Here is a 16,988-nt window from a genome sequence, read left to right as displayed (position 1 = left end):
CGTCGGTTGTCCTTTAAAGCCACTATTGAAACATCAACACAACAGAACTTCAGTGTGCTAAGGGGGGTTATCATCAGTAAAACTCTGTTGTACTCACGATGACATTTCTCAACTAAGCTAGCTTTCTATCTGTGTATTTAATAGTGACATTCAGTGTATTAGCTAGCTAACTATCTAGCTAGCTAGCAATCTATTAGCTATATAACTATCTAGGTGGCTGGATATCTAGCTCGTTATTTGTTGGCTATCTATTAACTATCTACTCACTGGTTAGCTAGCTTTCTATCTATTTAATTCCGGGTTGAGGGCGCTGGGGCGATGACGCTAGCATGTCCAATCGTGGGTGACAGGATGAAGATGAACAAGAGATGTGGCAAATTATCTAAAAGGTTTTGAAGAGAACGATGTGGAGCCCTTCCTAATGACCGGGGCCTTGAGGCTACTGCTCTTGTCACGGACCAGACTCTCCCCACGCCCCTCCGAGACCTCACGCAGTGGCTTCCGTCTGTCCTCCAGCTCTCGTCTATCTCAGGCGACCACGCCGTTATTTTGTAGCCGTGCACTTTGTCAAGTGGGAGAATGGAGAGAGCGCACAAGGCGCATCATTGGCTGGGCCCAGAGCCACGTAAACGCCACAAGTCTTGATTCAAGTTGATTGGATAATGACTAATTGCGCCGTGCACGTCTTTCGGCGAGATGCTGTGGGTCCAAGTTGAGTGAAGGGGACAAGCATGCAAGAGGGAAAAATATTTGGCTGGATGAAAAGGTTTCTTCAGCCGTCATCTGGACTTCTTTCAAGGTGTCGGACGTTTCTCATCCAAGAGGCTTCGTCAGCGAACAAAAAATTGCTGGTAGCTCTGGCCCAATATACTGTATATATATCATTACTGTCCAGAGGTGGCGGTGCTAGACCTCTGCACTGAAAGGCCCCTGCTCTTAGGTTGGGGGGAGCAGAGGACTATTCCCTGAGGCTACACTGATTACTTCTATTGTCCTGACTGAGTATGGGGTCTACGACTGGCCTGAAATCCCCATTTGCTTTGGTATCAACTCATCAGCATAACTAAGCCTATTTTGCCTAAGAAGTCTGTTGTAAGAACGATTCGAATTAAACCTTAACCCACCATGGCGATTTCGTGAAGGGTTTTTCCTGTTTTATGAAAATAGCTTCTTTGACTCCCCCTTCAAACCATCCATTTTATTTTGCTATTTTATTTTAACCTCATTGTCGTCAAATGAGTGGTAGCTAGCTTTTAGGTGCATATGTACTGCAGATTGAGGCCCACTAGTATTCTCCCTGCAGTGTTGATAAAGTTTTTTTTGGGAGAATTTGTTTAGTCTCCCCAATGTATTGCTCTTTACAATTTTGATTTTTACAATGTATTGAATAAACTACATGACTTTGTTTTTCATTTGGCAGCCTTTCTTTTCGATGTACTAATTTATGCCTTAAAGGACAACCAACGTCTCCGGACAAGTTGCTTCCATAATTTCTAAAATGGCTTCAAAGGACTTCTACTGAGCGTATTTGACAAAGATTCCAGCGCATCTAGCTATATTTTACGTTTTAAGACTTGCGCTGAATATTCCGGAAGTCTTGTTTTTGAGTTGGTGACAAGTCCGTACGTGACATCACTGAAGGAACGCCCCTGACGGAAAAAAGGACACATTGTAGCAGTCCTTCCATCACGTCAATGCATTTTGCTACACTTGTTTGGTCTGAAAACGTCGTGTTGCACCAAAAAGAGGCAGAAGAGGGCGACCAAACTCCATGTAAGGAATTTATCAGCCTGATTAACACACGGAGCTTGATCGCCATTTTCTGCCTCCGCCATTTTCTGCCTCCGCCATTTACCCCCCTATTGCCTCAAAATGGCATGGAATAAATTCTTTAATCGATTGCAAACATGTATGCTTTTCTCTTCAGAACTATTTGAATCATATTCATAACTGAACGTGTAACAAGAAAGCATATTCTCCAAATCTGAAGCCATTGATTCACAAGCAATGCAAGACGTCTTGGTGTGACGTCACGAACTGAAAATGCCCAATTCGCAGCTCAATTTTTTTGCAGATTTTGGACACTCTAAGTCATTTTTATTTGTGTTTTGCATTTGACTAAAAATATCATACTGCGTGTTTTGGGTATTTTAAATGCTCTAAAACGTTTGTCTGATGTCAGTTAGGAAACAAAAAAGTGATGTCGGTTGTCCTTTAATCAGTGTAGATTCAGGGAATAGTCCTCTGCTCCCTCCAACATGAGAGCAGGGACCTATCGTAGCAGAGGTCTGGCACTGTCACCTCTGGACTGTCGATATATATATATATATATATATATATATATATATATATATATATATATATATATATATATATATATATATATATATATATATATATATACAGCATATTTTAGTTCGCTGACGAAGCTTCTTGGATGAGAAGTGAAACGTCCGACACCTTCAAAGAACTACAGATGACTGCTGAAGAAAACTTCTCATCGATGGACCACTCCTATACAACTGAGAACTTACACAGACATTTGGCTGGATCGTTTCACGCACCAAAATCGACGTTTATATCTCACTGTCAGCTGAGCACATAGCACAACTGAAGGCCTAGCTAGCCATGAAATCCACGGCCTGCCACTGCTATCGTCATGTTCCGAACGAGGCACAGAGTCTCGCCTCGTTAGGAACGAAATAATTAGCTGAATCCCCAAAGTTTTCCACACCCACTTACTTTGAGTGCAGACGTGGTTTGTTATCGAGTGGAGTATTTTTGCTATTATGCGACCGAAACTAGTTATTTCATGAGGTAACGAAAATACGTACTGAATGAAAGATACGTACAAACTAAAGGCACTGGTCCAAATGTTGACAAAAGTCGCGGCTTATAGTCCGGAAATTACAGTAAATAATAACCGAAATGAGAGTAGGAGGGCAAGGGGAGAACCAACCCTCGTACTCAACAAACCGATAAAAGTTTAGTCAACAAGAAAGTGCACCGAGTAATACTGCGCACAATTTTGGTTAGCCAACCAGCATCTCACTCTCGCACAGCAATCGACCGTGTGATGGCAACAGAGGGGGAAGTTTGCCAGTCATTTAGCCTTCGAGTCTCGAGTCAACATTTTGAATGGATTTCGACTTACGACCATTTCGACATGCGACCATTTCGACTTACCACCGTTTGGTCGGAACAGACACTCGATCGTAAGTTGGATGTTACCTGTATACTCACTGACAAGATGAGGTGATTGGCGAATCCGAATGTGATAGCTTCGAGGCTATGAGGAAGATTGTGAGAATTGAATTTGGCTTCAATCACCATCTATTGATTGCGCTACCGTGGAAGTCTTTCTACTGATGCCTGCTTCGTTCCAAATGTGTCATGCAATTCATATTGACCGAGCCGCTAAGTGGCCACGTGCTTGTATATTTTGGCCTTTTGTTCATATTGATTGTCTCTCGCGACACATATCCACGCAACGAACCGGGGGAGCTGGATTTGATTGTACGTCCACCACGCACACTGTGATCCATTGATTATGATGCACACAGTCCATATTTACTCACATAATTTCCTCTTCATTACGTATGTTAATAATGTTTACACAATTTGAAATACAGTGAGACCTCGGCTTACTGAACGTTTTAGCTCATGAACTTTTCGCCTTATGAACATTAAATTTGTGAGAATATAATCTCACTCGCATACGAACTCGTTTTCGGCGGACGAACCCAACCACACAGCTCCACGGTGGCTCACGGACTAGTTTTGTTTGAGTGCAGATGTGGTTTGTTATCGAATGGAGTATTTTTGCTATTATGAGACTGAAAAAGACCCAACCACAGGCTGGTGTTAAGCCAAAGAGGACATAAAAGAAAATGACGGTCGAGCACAAGAAGATCATCCAAAAACACTAACGAGGTGTGGCATTTGTGATATATATATATATATATATATATATATATATATATATATATATATATATATATATATATATATATATATATATATATATATATATATATAGTGATGTCACAATAGGCTGTGTCCTGGAGGGCAAATACATCCCCCTAAGATGGCTCCACCCAGAGAGAGTCTTGGCAATTAAACCCACACACCTGCAGCTGATCAGGGCTTGATTGGAAAGCAGGGCTCTTAAGGCAGAGAGCCTCTGAGTGTGCAGCTTGGGGAAAGACAAGCTCGATTGCTGCGTGGAACTCATTGCCTGTTGGGACCCCACGACTGGACACTGGATTTGAACCTAGCTAAAGTGGCTAGGCTACATGACGAGGACGTCAAGAGGGGTGAGGCCAGAGACTCTTGTAAAGAACTCCGTCTTCAGTTTTACCTCAGAAGTATTGGAAGAGACACTATTCAAACCTTTGTTGCTTGTGAATTCCCCCTGGAACCCTTGATTAAAACCTTTTTCTTTACATCCAAACCTGTCGTCCATTGCACTTCTTGTCCCGTCCCGCTGAGAGCAAGCCTCTCATGATATCACTATATATATATATATATATATATATATATATATATATATATATATATATATATATATATATATATATATATATTAATAATCATCATCATCCCATTGGCAACATATTCTGTCGATACAGTGATAGCTTAGCTCACAAGCTTTTCGCCCTATGAACATTAAATTCGCAAGCATATAGTCTTTCTATAGTCTTTCTGTCACCCCCTTTCTTTGGGTGCGGACGTGGTTTGTTCTCGAGTCGATTACTTTGCTATTATGGGAGCGAAAAAGACCCCACCACAGGCTAGTGTTAAGCCGAAGAAGACATTAAAGAAAAAGACGGTCAAGCAGAAGAATGGGGATCATCGAAAAACACCAATGACCTGTGCGTTTCTAAGACTTAGCGTCCCAGTAGCAGCACGCTAAGTCGACCATTGCTACGTGTGGCTAAGGGTGTTTCTGTGTTGTCTAAGCAATGGTCTCAGGCAATAGAAGAGGTTGAAAATTTTTAACGAAAAGCAGCTAGCAGGGGACAGTGTGAGTGAGGGTATTATCGCCGAGAAAGCATGGCAACTTCACTTGGATAGGGGCAACTACAAGAGGCAACTACATTAACGACCATCACAAAGGTCAGAACGGAACAGTTTATTTCTTGAATTATAAGAAAATAGCACATTTATTATACATAAAATAAGGTATATTTTGTGTAGTTTTAAGGCTTATTTCATAGAAAACTATGTTTTATGAGGACCTGGGAATGGATTATTCTCATTTTAATGGTTTCTTATGAGAAATAAATGTTTGGCAGACGAACTTTTCGCCTTACACACACTTTCTGGGAACCAATTAAGTTCATACGCTGAGGTATCACTGTAAGTTTCTAGGAGGAAATGTTTGTTTGAAAAAGATTTAGAAATTGGGGAAATGTTTTGTGGGTAAACTGAGTCTTCATTTAAGCTCATGTGCATTTGTTTGGGCTAAAAAAATCCATATAAGCGTGTCAATGCCTATGTGACTTTAAAAAAAAAAGTATTTTGATTGGGGTTTCTCACTTTTAAAATTTGTCGGAAGGAGCATGAGGTGGCGTGGGGGTTTTTTAATGATGTGAACAAGACCATTTCACTATTAACGAGTAAAGAGAAAGGGAACATTTCCAAGCCGGGTCAGGTCGGGTCAAAAGGATTAGCGGTGGCACCGGACATCCACTAATCAATTGATCCAACCCTGCTCCACATTGACAAAATAGAGTTGAGAGCTAAAGTGTCCGATGCTCAATACAGTGGGACCTTAGCTTACGAACTTAATTGGTTCCCAGACAGAGTGTGTAAGGCGAAAAGTGTGTATCCCAAAAAATAATTTCCCATAGGAAACCATTAAAATGAGAATAATCCGTTCCCAGGTTCCCATAAAACATCATTTTCTACTTTCTAATTTTCTAAGCCTTAAAACTACACAAAATATACCTTATTTTATGTGTAACAAATGTGTTATAGTATTATGATTAAAAAAATATACTGTAGTGTACAATAAAGTAATTTTATTTATCTTTGTGATGGTCGTTAATGGCTTGATGGAATGGAGTGTCCGGTTCCCTCAGCATTAAACACTTGATGAGGAACATAGGCTTCTTTCACCATATTGAGGAATGATCTGTTTTGCTGGGTTCATAGCTTTTAGCATCAAGTGTACAGATGACTTTTGCGGGTTATTTGTGGAGCCTGATTGATGGGATATGTAACCTTCCAGTCTACACTCGCTTTTGAACTATCAAAGTTGAAATGGGTCCAAATTTCACTGTTTTATATCCATTTTCTCACCATTTTTTTTTTTTTTTTTTTTCACTTTTTTGTTTCAAGCTCTGTCCTCTCCCTTTAGTGCGTGTGTGTGTTTTATCCCACTCTCTCTCTGTCTGCCTGTCTCTTTAATGTTTAACCGCCCCCACACTGCTGGGTTCTTGACCAATCACGTGGCTTTAACCGAAGATGCCATTTTGTTTTTGGGAGAACGGCCTCACTCTCTCTCTGTCTGTAACCCCATCCCCTACTTCTTGACGGATCACGTGGCTTTAACCAACAACTGGGGGCGGGGAATAGACGACCAAAAAAAGTCCGCTACCATTTCCTTGTTTGGAGAACGGGCTCGTTCACGAACGACACATCACTCATTGTGGCAGCTCCGTGTGTATCCCGAAAAATAGTTCGTATGCTAAGGTAAAATTTTCATAAATGTAACGTTCGTAAACCGAAAAGTTCGTAAGCCAAGGGGTTCGTAAACCGAGGTTTCACTGTATAACGTTTTTTTTTCAGGTGCAGGTCATTGATAGATATGTACAGTATTTAGCCAGCTGGCTATCTAGCTAGCTATCTAGCTATCTAGCTGGCTACCTACCTGGCTATATAGACAGCTAGATATCCATTAGCTAGCTATCTGGCTGGCTAACTAGCCAGCTAGATATCTATTAGCTAGCTAGCTAGCAGGCTTTCTAAGTATTACTTCCGGCTTGAGTGAACCCACTGAAAAAGGTATCTTGTGACTGTAAAGTGACCTTGAGAGTTTTGAAAGGCGCTTAGAAATGAAATACAGTAAAGTCTCGTTATATCGATATTCAAGGGAGTCCGAAAAAATATCGATATAACCGGGACTATCGATATATCCGACCCTGTTTGCATGTAATTTTCTCCGTGCGTGCATAGAAATAGTATCGATATAACCGGGACTATCGATATATCCGATATCGATATAACGAGACTTTACTGTATATTATTATATTATTATTATTATTCTCAGTTTCCAACTTGCACCCATCGACATGGTCTGCTGCAAACAAGTAGTGGGTTAAGACAAGTAATATTGACAAAGGTCAAAACTTAAAGGACAACCGACACCATTTTTTTGTTTCCTAACTGACATCAGAAAAACGTTTTATAGCATCGAAAACACCCAAAACGCGCAGGCTGATATTTTGAGTCTAATGCAAAACACCAATCAAAATGACTTCAAGTGTCCCAAAACTGCCACAAAATGAGCTCGGAACTGGGCAGATTCAGAAAGTCCCGCCCCCTTGTTTGTGACGTCACTTCAGGATACTCCTTCACAAACTGCCTTGCTCCAGAATCAGCACAATGACTTCAGCGAGTTCAAATTGGGAGAAGATGCTTTCTTGTTACTCATACAGTTATGAATATGATTCAAAAAGTGACGAGGAAAGCATAAATGTTTGGAATCGATGAAAAAAGTCCTTCCGTATCAATTTGAGCCGTCTGGACTCCAATGTAGCGCTCAGAAAATGCACAAGATGGCGCACAAGCTCCGTTGGAAATGGGCTGATTTGTCCGCTGGGAATTTGTGTCAACTTACACCTTCTTTATGCGTGTGACCGCAATTGGCTGCGACACACAACCATTCACCATCGCGTTACTTCTGCCGTTTTCCTTCTAATTTCGCGATCAACTTGTCCGTAGGTGTCGGTTGTCCTTTAAAGTCTGCCACTAGCTGAAGGATGGGATCTCTCATCCAACTCGGTTCCCAGCGAATCTTCGCCGTGCAGGCGACCTGCACACTTGACATGCCAACGGGGATACGCTGGCACAAGTGGCACATCTCACCAACAAACTGCTCAACGCCGTCTTTAAGAAAGAAAAAAAATCTGATGAGGTTTGCGATGAGAAAGATTTCGGCTTGTCTTTGTAAAAGAATCAAAATGAGGCGCCGCTCCGTGTCTGGTGGCTTCTTGAGTGGCTCATTTCCATGTCGCACATCTCGCATTCATTCAATGCGATAAGCTTCGACATGTTGCTTCTTTTGGACTAGTTTGTCATTTTATTTTTCCATAGCACAAGTGCAAAAAGCTTGACATGCATTTACGTAAGTGGATTGGATATTTTAATAATAATAATAATAATAATAATACATTTCTTTTATAAACGCCTTTCAAAACTCTCAAGGTCACTTTACAGTCACAGGATCAGTTTTTCTGTGGGTGAGCACCACAGCCACACGCGGCAGCCTTCACTCAACCCGGAAGTAACTCAAATGGATCGAAAGCTAGCTAGCTAAGAGGTTGTTAATAATAATAATAATAATAATAATAATAATAATAATAATAATAATAATATGTTTCTTTACAAGCGCTCTTCAAAACTCTCAAGGTCACTTCACAGTCACAGGACAAGTTAAATAGCTAGCTAGATAGCTAGCTAGATAGCTAGCTAGCCAATAGATAGCTAGCTAGATAGCTAGCCAGATAAATAGCTATATGGACAACTTTGTCAATCACCGGTGAGGAAGGAAAACACGAATGATTCTTCTTTACAACGACATAAACATTCAATGTACCATTAGAAACCTCAGACGCTCTTTTTTCATCAGAAAAAAAAGAGTTAATTCCTAAATGATATGGGTCTGGAGTTATCTACGTTTGAAATGGGGGAAGATGTACAAAATACAATACTATATATACATATTGAATTTAATAGCGCTTTAACAACAGCTGAAGTTGTAAAAAAGCGCTAATGTGGACAAAAGGCAAATGCTGCGAAAAAAAAAAAAAAACATTTCCAGAGGTCGGGCCAGCACATTATCTGCATCCAAGCAAGAAAAACCAAACCCGAACTAATTCTGCAATGGCGCTCTACGTCATATTTTCAATTCCCAAATAAATTCGTGAATAGCAGTGAATGAGTTAAAAAAACATGTAGTCTGTTCCATCCCTGCTTTGTTAAACGGGTTAAAAGCGCGAATACAACCAGTGCTCATTAACCCCTCGGTACTTACAATAAATCCCAAAGGGACATTGTGTGAGAGGGCCGCTGCCTAATGAGGGGATGGATGGATGGGAGAGGGGACTTTTAAACAGGTCCTAGTAATTAAAAAAAGCCAAAAAAGACGTTTAACTTCGCATTTATATCTTCAGTTTATGGTGTGAATCACCAGTGTTTTTTATTGAAGAAAAAACAGTTTCAATTGTTTGGTAGCTTGAAAATAAAAATGTAAAATAGTTCTGTTCTGCGCATTAGGAAAAAAAACTCTTGCTCATGTTAAAATAAAAACGTTAAAATAAAAACGTGTTAGCAAGAGCATGACGTCATCAATGATGACAAAAAAATTGCATGAACAAATGCTTTGAGTTAACGTGTAAAAAGTCTTTGACCAAACGGACACACATAGCAGAATTCGTGTTTCAATATTGTTATTTGGATGCTGATTGTATTTCAAGTGGCTGACAACGATGGACAATTTTGGGAAAATGATAATACAATATAAAATAAAATGACTTGATTATACAATACAGTTTATTTATTTAATTACAATAGAGTAAAACATTTATTATACATAAAATAAGGTATATTTTGTGTAGTTACAAGGCTTGTTTAGAAGAAAATGATGTTGTATGGGGACCTGGGAACGAATTATTCTCATTTTAATGGTTTCCTATGGGAAATTAATGTTTGGAATACACATTTTCAATAAGTGATCCATCAAGATAATCCATCAAGCCATCAACAACCATCACATAGGTAAATAAAATGACTTGATTATACAGTGCAGTTTATTTCTTAAATTACAATACCATAGCACATTTATTTTACATAAAATAAGGTCTATTTTATGTAGTTTTAAGGCTTATTTAGTGGAAAACTATGTTTTATGGGGACCTGGGACCGGATAATTCTCATTTGAATGGTTTCCTATAGCAAATTAATGTTTGGAATACAAACTTTTCGCCTTACACACGCTTTCTGGGAACCAATTCAGTTCATAAGCCATGGTATCACTGCATATATATATATATATATATATATATATATATAGTATATATCGTTATATCGATATTCAAGGGATCCGATAAATATATCGATATATATATATATCGATATATATACCCTGTTTATATGTAATTTTCTCGTGCGTATATCGAAATTCAAGGGATATAACCGAAAAAATATCGATATAACCGGGACTATCGATATATCCGATATCGATATAACGAGACTTTACTGTATATAAACACACAATGCAAAAGTGTCCTTGAGAGCTTTGAAAGGTGCTTGAAAATAAAATATATTATTAATATTATTATAATAATACATCCATATTAGTTGAGATAGCACTTTAATGGAGTGTTCTCGAAGGTCCATGCAGCCCTCCAGAGGAACTCAGCAATGACGATCATGTTATAGGATGGCGTTTTTAGCCGAAAAATATCTATGTATATTTAACTAGCTGGCTATCTGGCTATCTATCTATTTGCTATCTGTTAGGTATCTAGATGGCTGGCTATCTAGCTATCTATCTATTTATCTATCTATCTATCTATTAGCTGTCTAGTTGGCTAGCTATCTAGTCTGCTATCTATTAGCTAGCTAGCTCGCTTTCTATCTATTTGAGTTATTTCGGGGTTGAGTGAACGCTGGCGCGTGAGGCTGCCGCTGCTCACCCTCAGAAAAACGTATCTTGTGACTGTAAAGTGACTTTGAGAGTTTTAAAAGGCGCTTACAAATGATAAGCATTATTATTATTATTGGATTGGATTGGATTGGATTGGATTGGATTGGATTTGCCTTTATTAGTCTCGCAGTGGAGAAATATACATTTCACAGCAGCAAAGTTATGAAAGAAATGAAAGTAGAAAAGCAAAACACAGGAGCTGCTGGAAAGGCAGCCACTCTTGCGGCGCCGTCTTGAAGTCAAAAGAACAAAAAAAACTAAATAACAAATAACATGACAACACAAAGACACAGAAAAACATTCATTCTTAAGCACTTTCTGTACCCTCTTTGTTACATAAAGCACTTCCAGATGAAAGAGGAGAGGATCAAAGCGTCTCTTCTCCAGTGGATCAGGGACATCATGGTGGAATGTGCACGTCGACTACAAGCTAAATGTTGAAAGCAAACACGTAGCTGTAGCATCCATTGACGAAAAGAGATCGTCTCACATCTCCTGTCCCTCATAAATCAGCTTCAATTCCAAGCCGCAACAGTTCCACATACGCATCGGCGCTCTGCGCTGACGCTCCTTCCTTCTTATCGCGGGCTCCACAAGCTATGTATCCATCCAGCCGCAGACTGTCCAACAGCACTGACCTTTCCGCTAAACAAAGCGTGGCTGTGAAGATGCTGCCCATTACTGGCGCAAAAAAGCACAATGGCCCCTTTTGTGTCCAGCGATGACAGTCGAATGGCTCTGACAATCCTCCCTTTCAAAAACAGTACTGGCATATTCCTGCTGCCGAAAAGGCGCAACCGCTCAGCACAGTCTCCTCCTTGATGAATGTCGTGGTCAAAAATGCTGAAAAACTATTCGTATCCGTTCCACACGACGCACAACAACACAAAGTGACAAAAGAAAACACAAAAACAAGACAAAAACAACAAAAAGAGCAAGGCTCATCAGAGCACTTGCTGACGGCTGCCTACTCGGGCGCCATCTTGGACTCCTTTTTATTATTATTATTATTATTATTATTATTATTATTATTATTATTATTATTATTATTATTATTATAGTGTGAAGAAGAAGAAGAAGAACAACAACAATAACAATAACAATAACAAGAACAAGAACAAGAACAAGAACATAATAATAATAAATTTCATTTCTAAACGCCTTTGAAAACACTCTAGGTCACTTTACAGTTACAGGACAACTTTTTCTGTGGGTGAACAGTGGCAGCCACACGCGCCAGCGTTCACTCAACCCCAAAGTAACTCAAATAGAAGAGTAAGACAAATAGAAAGCTAGATAGAAAGGCAATAGATAGCTAAGAGCAAAGTAGCTCAATAGCTAGCCAGCCAGCCAGATAGCTATTGTACGGTATTACAGGAATAATGGACATGTATGTATGCGTATAATAATGGACAAAGGTAAATTCCTAAATTACAAAAACATTACAATACAATAGCACATTTATTTTACATAAAATAAGATATATTTTGTGTAGTTTTAAGGCTTATTTAGTAGAAAATTATGTTTTATGGGGACCTTGGAACATATTATTCTCATTTTAATGGTTTCCCATGGGAAATTAATGTTTGGAATACACACTTATCGCTTTTCTGGGAACCAATTAAGTTTGTAACTATATCTAAATATATAAATATCACTGTATCTATCTATCTATCTATCTATCTATCTATCTATCTATCTATCTATCTATCTATCTATCTATCTATCTATCTATCTATCTATCTATCTATCTATCTATCTATCTATCTATCTCTCTATATATATATAGAGAGAGAGAGCCACATAGCTGATGCCATTTGAAAACGAAGCTAAAAAGAATGACGACATGTTGAATTTGCTATCAAAATGACCAATCGCAAATGCGCTGGGAACTTTGTGTTTTGTCCGACGGGCACAAACAAGTGTCAGCGCCCCGACCCCTTCGAAAAGAAAGAAAGCTTTAGAGCCGGGGAACGCTTTAATTGGAATTTCATGCGGGCTAAAATGGGGGAAACTGATGTAAGTTAACATTTGCTGGACTTAATTGGTCTCTTTCACTCGCTCCCCCTCTCGGAATGGGGCACTTACAGGCCGCCGCTCAAGCTGCCCCGCTAATCGCTAATCTCCCATTTACAATCAATTCAATCGGCCAAACAAAAAGTCCGCCTCCCTCTTTTTGTCTCTTCCTGTCTCAAACGGCTTCCATTGTGGCCCGTAAATTGCCTCCGTCCCTGCTGATCCCGCCAAGATGTCCTCATGTTGTTGACAGCTGACGAACGCGCCTCGCCTCGCTCTCCCCGACGCTCTTAATCTCCTGCGGTTGGTCAATTAACGTGTTTGTGGATGCTGATGCGGTTGCTCAGATGTTGAAGGGGTGAGGGAGGCGGTGTGGGGGTGCAGCAAGGAGGGGAGTGAAGGCGTGGGGGGGATTGGATTAGATGTAGGCTTATTTTGGAGAAAATTATGTTTATGGGGACCTGGGAATGGATTATTCTCATTTTAATGGTTTCTTATTGGAAATAAACGTTTGGAATACACACCTTTGACCTTACACACACTTTCTGGGAGCCAATTAAGTTCATAAGTCAAGGTATCACTGCATATACTATATATATACAGTAAAGTCTCGTTATATCGATATTCAAGGGAGTCCGAAAAAATATCGATATAACCGGGACTATCGATATATCCGACCCTGTTTGCATGTAATTTTCTCAGTGCGTGCATAGAAATAGTATCGATATAACCGGGACTATCGATATATCCGATATCGATATAACGAGACTTTACTGTATATATATGTACATATATACACACAGTAAAGTCTATCGATATATCCGACCCAGTCTGTATCTGGAAGTCCCACAGGATCTTTGCTTGGTCATTCTCTACTACTCCACTTCTGTTATGGTTCGGTGTTACATCCCGTGTAGGGCTTTTCCTCCCATGACTGTCCCTCTTACAGCACCTCATCCTCTGCTCCCCATTGACTGAGACATTCTCTGAGTACATTATCCGTTGGAGCCTTCTCTTTGATGTATTCATGGAGCTTGGATGTTTTATCCTGGACAGTGGCTCTCACACTCACTAGTCCCCGGCCTCCTTCCTTACGGCTTGTGTAGTCTCAGTGTGCTGGACTTGGGATGGGACCCTCCATGCATGGTGAGGGGTTTTCGGGTCTTAACATCCGTGGTCTGGATCTCTTCCTTTGGCCACCTTCTTATTCCTGCAGGATATCTGATCACTGGCAGTGCAAAACTGTTTATTGCCTGGGTCTTGTTCATGCCATTGAGCTGGCTTCTGAGGACTTGCCTCACCCGCTGGAGGTATTTGGTCATAGCCGCTTTCCTTGTTGCTAGTTCGAGGTTGCCATTGGCCTGTGGTATACCCTTCAGTGTGGACTACCTTGCCCCTCTTAGTCACCATCCGACTACATTTCTCCAGCCCGAATGACATTCCGATATCACTGCTGTAGATCCTGGTTGTGTGGATCAGGGAGTCTATGTCCCTTTAGCTCTTAGCAGACAGCTTTATGTCATCCATGTAGAGGAGGTGACTGATCGTAGTTTCATTTCTGAGGCGGTATCCATAGCCTGTCTTGGCGATTATCTGGCTGAGGGGGTTCAGTCTATGGAGAACAGCAGTGGGGAGAGTGCATCACCTTGGTATTTGCCACATTTGATGGACTCTTGCGTTAGTGGCTTGCCATCGGCTTCAAGTGTGGTTTTCCACATCCTCATCGAGTTTGCAACGAAGGCTCTCAGGGTCCTGTTGACCTTATACAACTCCAAGCATTCATTGATCCATGTGTGTGGCATCGAGTCATATGCTTTCTTGTAATCAATCCAGGCTGTGCACAGGTTGGTATGTCGGGACCTGCAGTCTTGAGCGACTGTTCTGTCAACCAGCAGCTGATGTTTGGCACCTCTAGTATCTCTACAAATGCCTTTCTGTGCTTTGCTCATGTATTGATCCACGTGTCCACTTATCTTAGCCGCAATGATGCCTGACATGAGCTTCCATGTTGTGGAGAGACAGGTTATTGGCCGATAGTTGGAAGGAACGTGCAGTTCCTTCCAACTATCCAACTTTGAGGAATCCTTCATGATCAGGATTGTTCGCCCTTCGGTTAGCCATCCTGGATGAGTCCCATCCATCAGCAACTGGTTCATTTGTGCTGCTAGGCTCACAGAGCTGTGAGTTTCTTTAGCCAGTAGGTGTGGACCATATCCGGGCCTGGTGCCGTCCAGTTTTTCATACCTGAGACTCTTCCTTGTATATCTGCCGCTGTGATGGTAACTGGGTTCTGTTCAGGGAGGTTGCTGTGCTCCTCTTTCAGAGTCACCAGCCATTGTGCACTGCTGTTATGTGCGACCTCCTTCTCCCATATGCCTTTCCAGTATCTTTCAGTTTCCAGCCTTGGAGTGTCTGCTCTGCTGTTAGAACCCTGCCACTGAGCGTACACTTTCGCAGGTTGTGTTGCGAACAGCCTGTTTATTCTTCTGGCCTCATTCTCTTTCGTGTACCTCTTTAGGCGACTGGACAAGGCCTGGAGCCTTTGTTTGTCAGTTTCGAGTGCTTCAGGTATGGTTATCTGCATGTACCTCTTGGGTATTGGCCTTTTATTCACACCTCTCTGGGTCTCCGTCAACTGACTCACATCTTTCCGAGCCGCCTTGATCTTATATATATATATATATATATATAATGCAAAAGTGTCCTTGTGAGCTTTGAAAGGCGCTTGAAAATAAAAAGTATTATTTTTTATTATAATACATCCATATTAGTTACAATACAATACAATACAATAGAAGTCCAAGATGGCGTCCAAGATGGCAACCGTCAGCAAGTGCTCTGATGAGCCTTGCTTTTTTTAGTTATTTTTGTCTTGTTTTGTGTTTTCTTTTGTCACTTTGTGTTGTTGTGCATCGTGTGGAACGGATACAGATTGTTTTTCAGCATTTTTTACCACGACATTCATCAAGGAGGAGACTGTGCTGAGCGGTTGCGCCTTTTCGGCAGCATGAATATGCCAGTACTGTTTTTGAATGGGAGGAATTTCGGAGCCATTCGACTGTCATCGCTGGACACTAAAGGGGCCATTGTGCTTTTTTGCGCCTGTAATGGGCAGCATCTTCACAGCCCCACTTTGTTCAGCGGAAAGGTCGGTGCTGTTGGACAGTCTGCGGCTGGATGGATGCATGGCTTGAGGAAACCGCGATAAGAAGAAAGGAGCGTCAGCGCAGAGCGCCGATGCGTATGTGGAACTGTTGCGGCTTGGAATTGAAGCAGATTTATGTGGAACAGGGGATGTGAGATAATCTCTTTTCGTCAATGGATGCTACAGCTGTGTGTTTGCTTTCAACATTTAGCTTGTAGTCGACGTGCACATTCCAACATGATGTCCCTGATCCACTGGTGGAAAGACGCTTTGATCCTCTCCTCTTTCATCTAGAACTGCTTCATGTCATCACAAAGAGGGTACAGCAAGTCCTGAAGAATGAATGTCTCTCTGTGTCTTTGTTTTCTCATATTGTCTCTATGCTGTCATATTATGTTATTTTGTATTTTTTTTTTCTTTTGACTTCAAGACGGCGCTGCGAGAGTGGCTGCCTTTCCAGCAGCTCCTACGTTTTGCTTTTCTACTTTCATTCCTTTCATCACTTTGCTGCTGTGAAATGTAAATTTCTCTACTGTGAGACTAATAAAGGCATATCCAATTCAATCCAATACAATACAATACAATACAATACAATACAATAGCACATTTATTATACACAAAATAAGGGATATTTGTGTGTAGTTTTAAGTCTTATTTAGTCTAAAATTATGTTTTATTGGGACCTGGGAATAGATTATTCTCATTTTAATGGTTTCAAATGGGAAATAAATGTTTGGCAGATGAACTGTTTTCCTTAGACCAGGGGTGTCCAAAGTCGGTCCTGGAGGGCCGCTGTCCTGCGTGTTTTCCAGCTCTCCCAGGAGCAACACATCTGATTCAAATGATCAGCTCATCAGTCAGCTCTGAAGCAGCATCAAAATGGTCCTGACG

This window comes from Hippocampus bargibanti, linkage group LG12 (genome assembly GCF_051943395.1).
Source record: "Hippocampus bargibanti isolate YZ-2025 linkage group LG12, ASM5194339v1, whole genome shotgun sequence".
NCBI lineage: Eukaryota > Metazoa > Chordata > Actinopteri > Syngnathiformes > Syngnathidae > Hippocampus > Hippocampus bargibanti.
The sequence above is the reverse complement of the archived record's forward strand: the minus strand, read 5'-3'. Positions refer to the sequence as shown.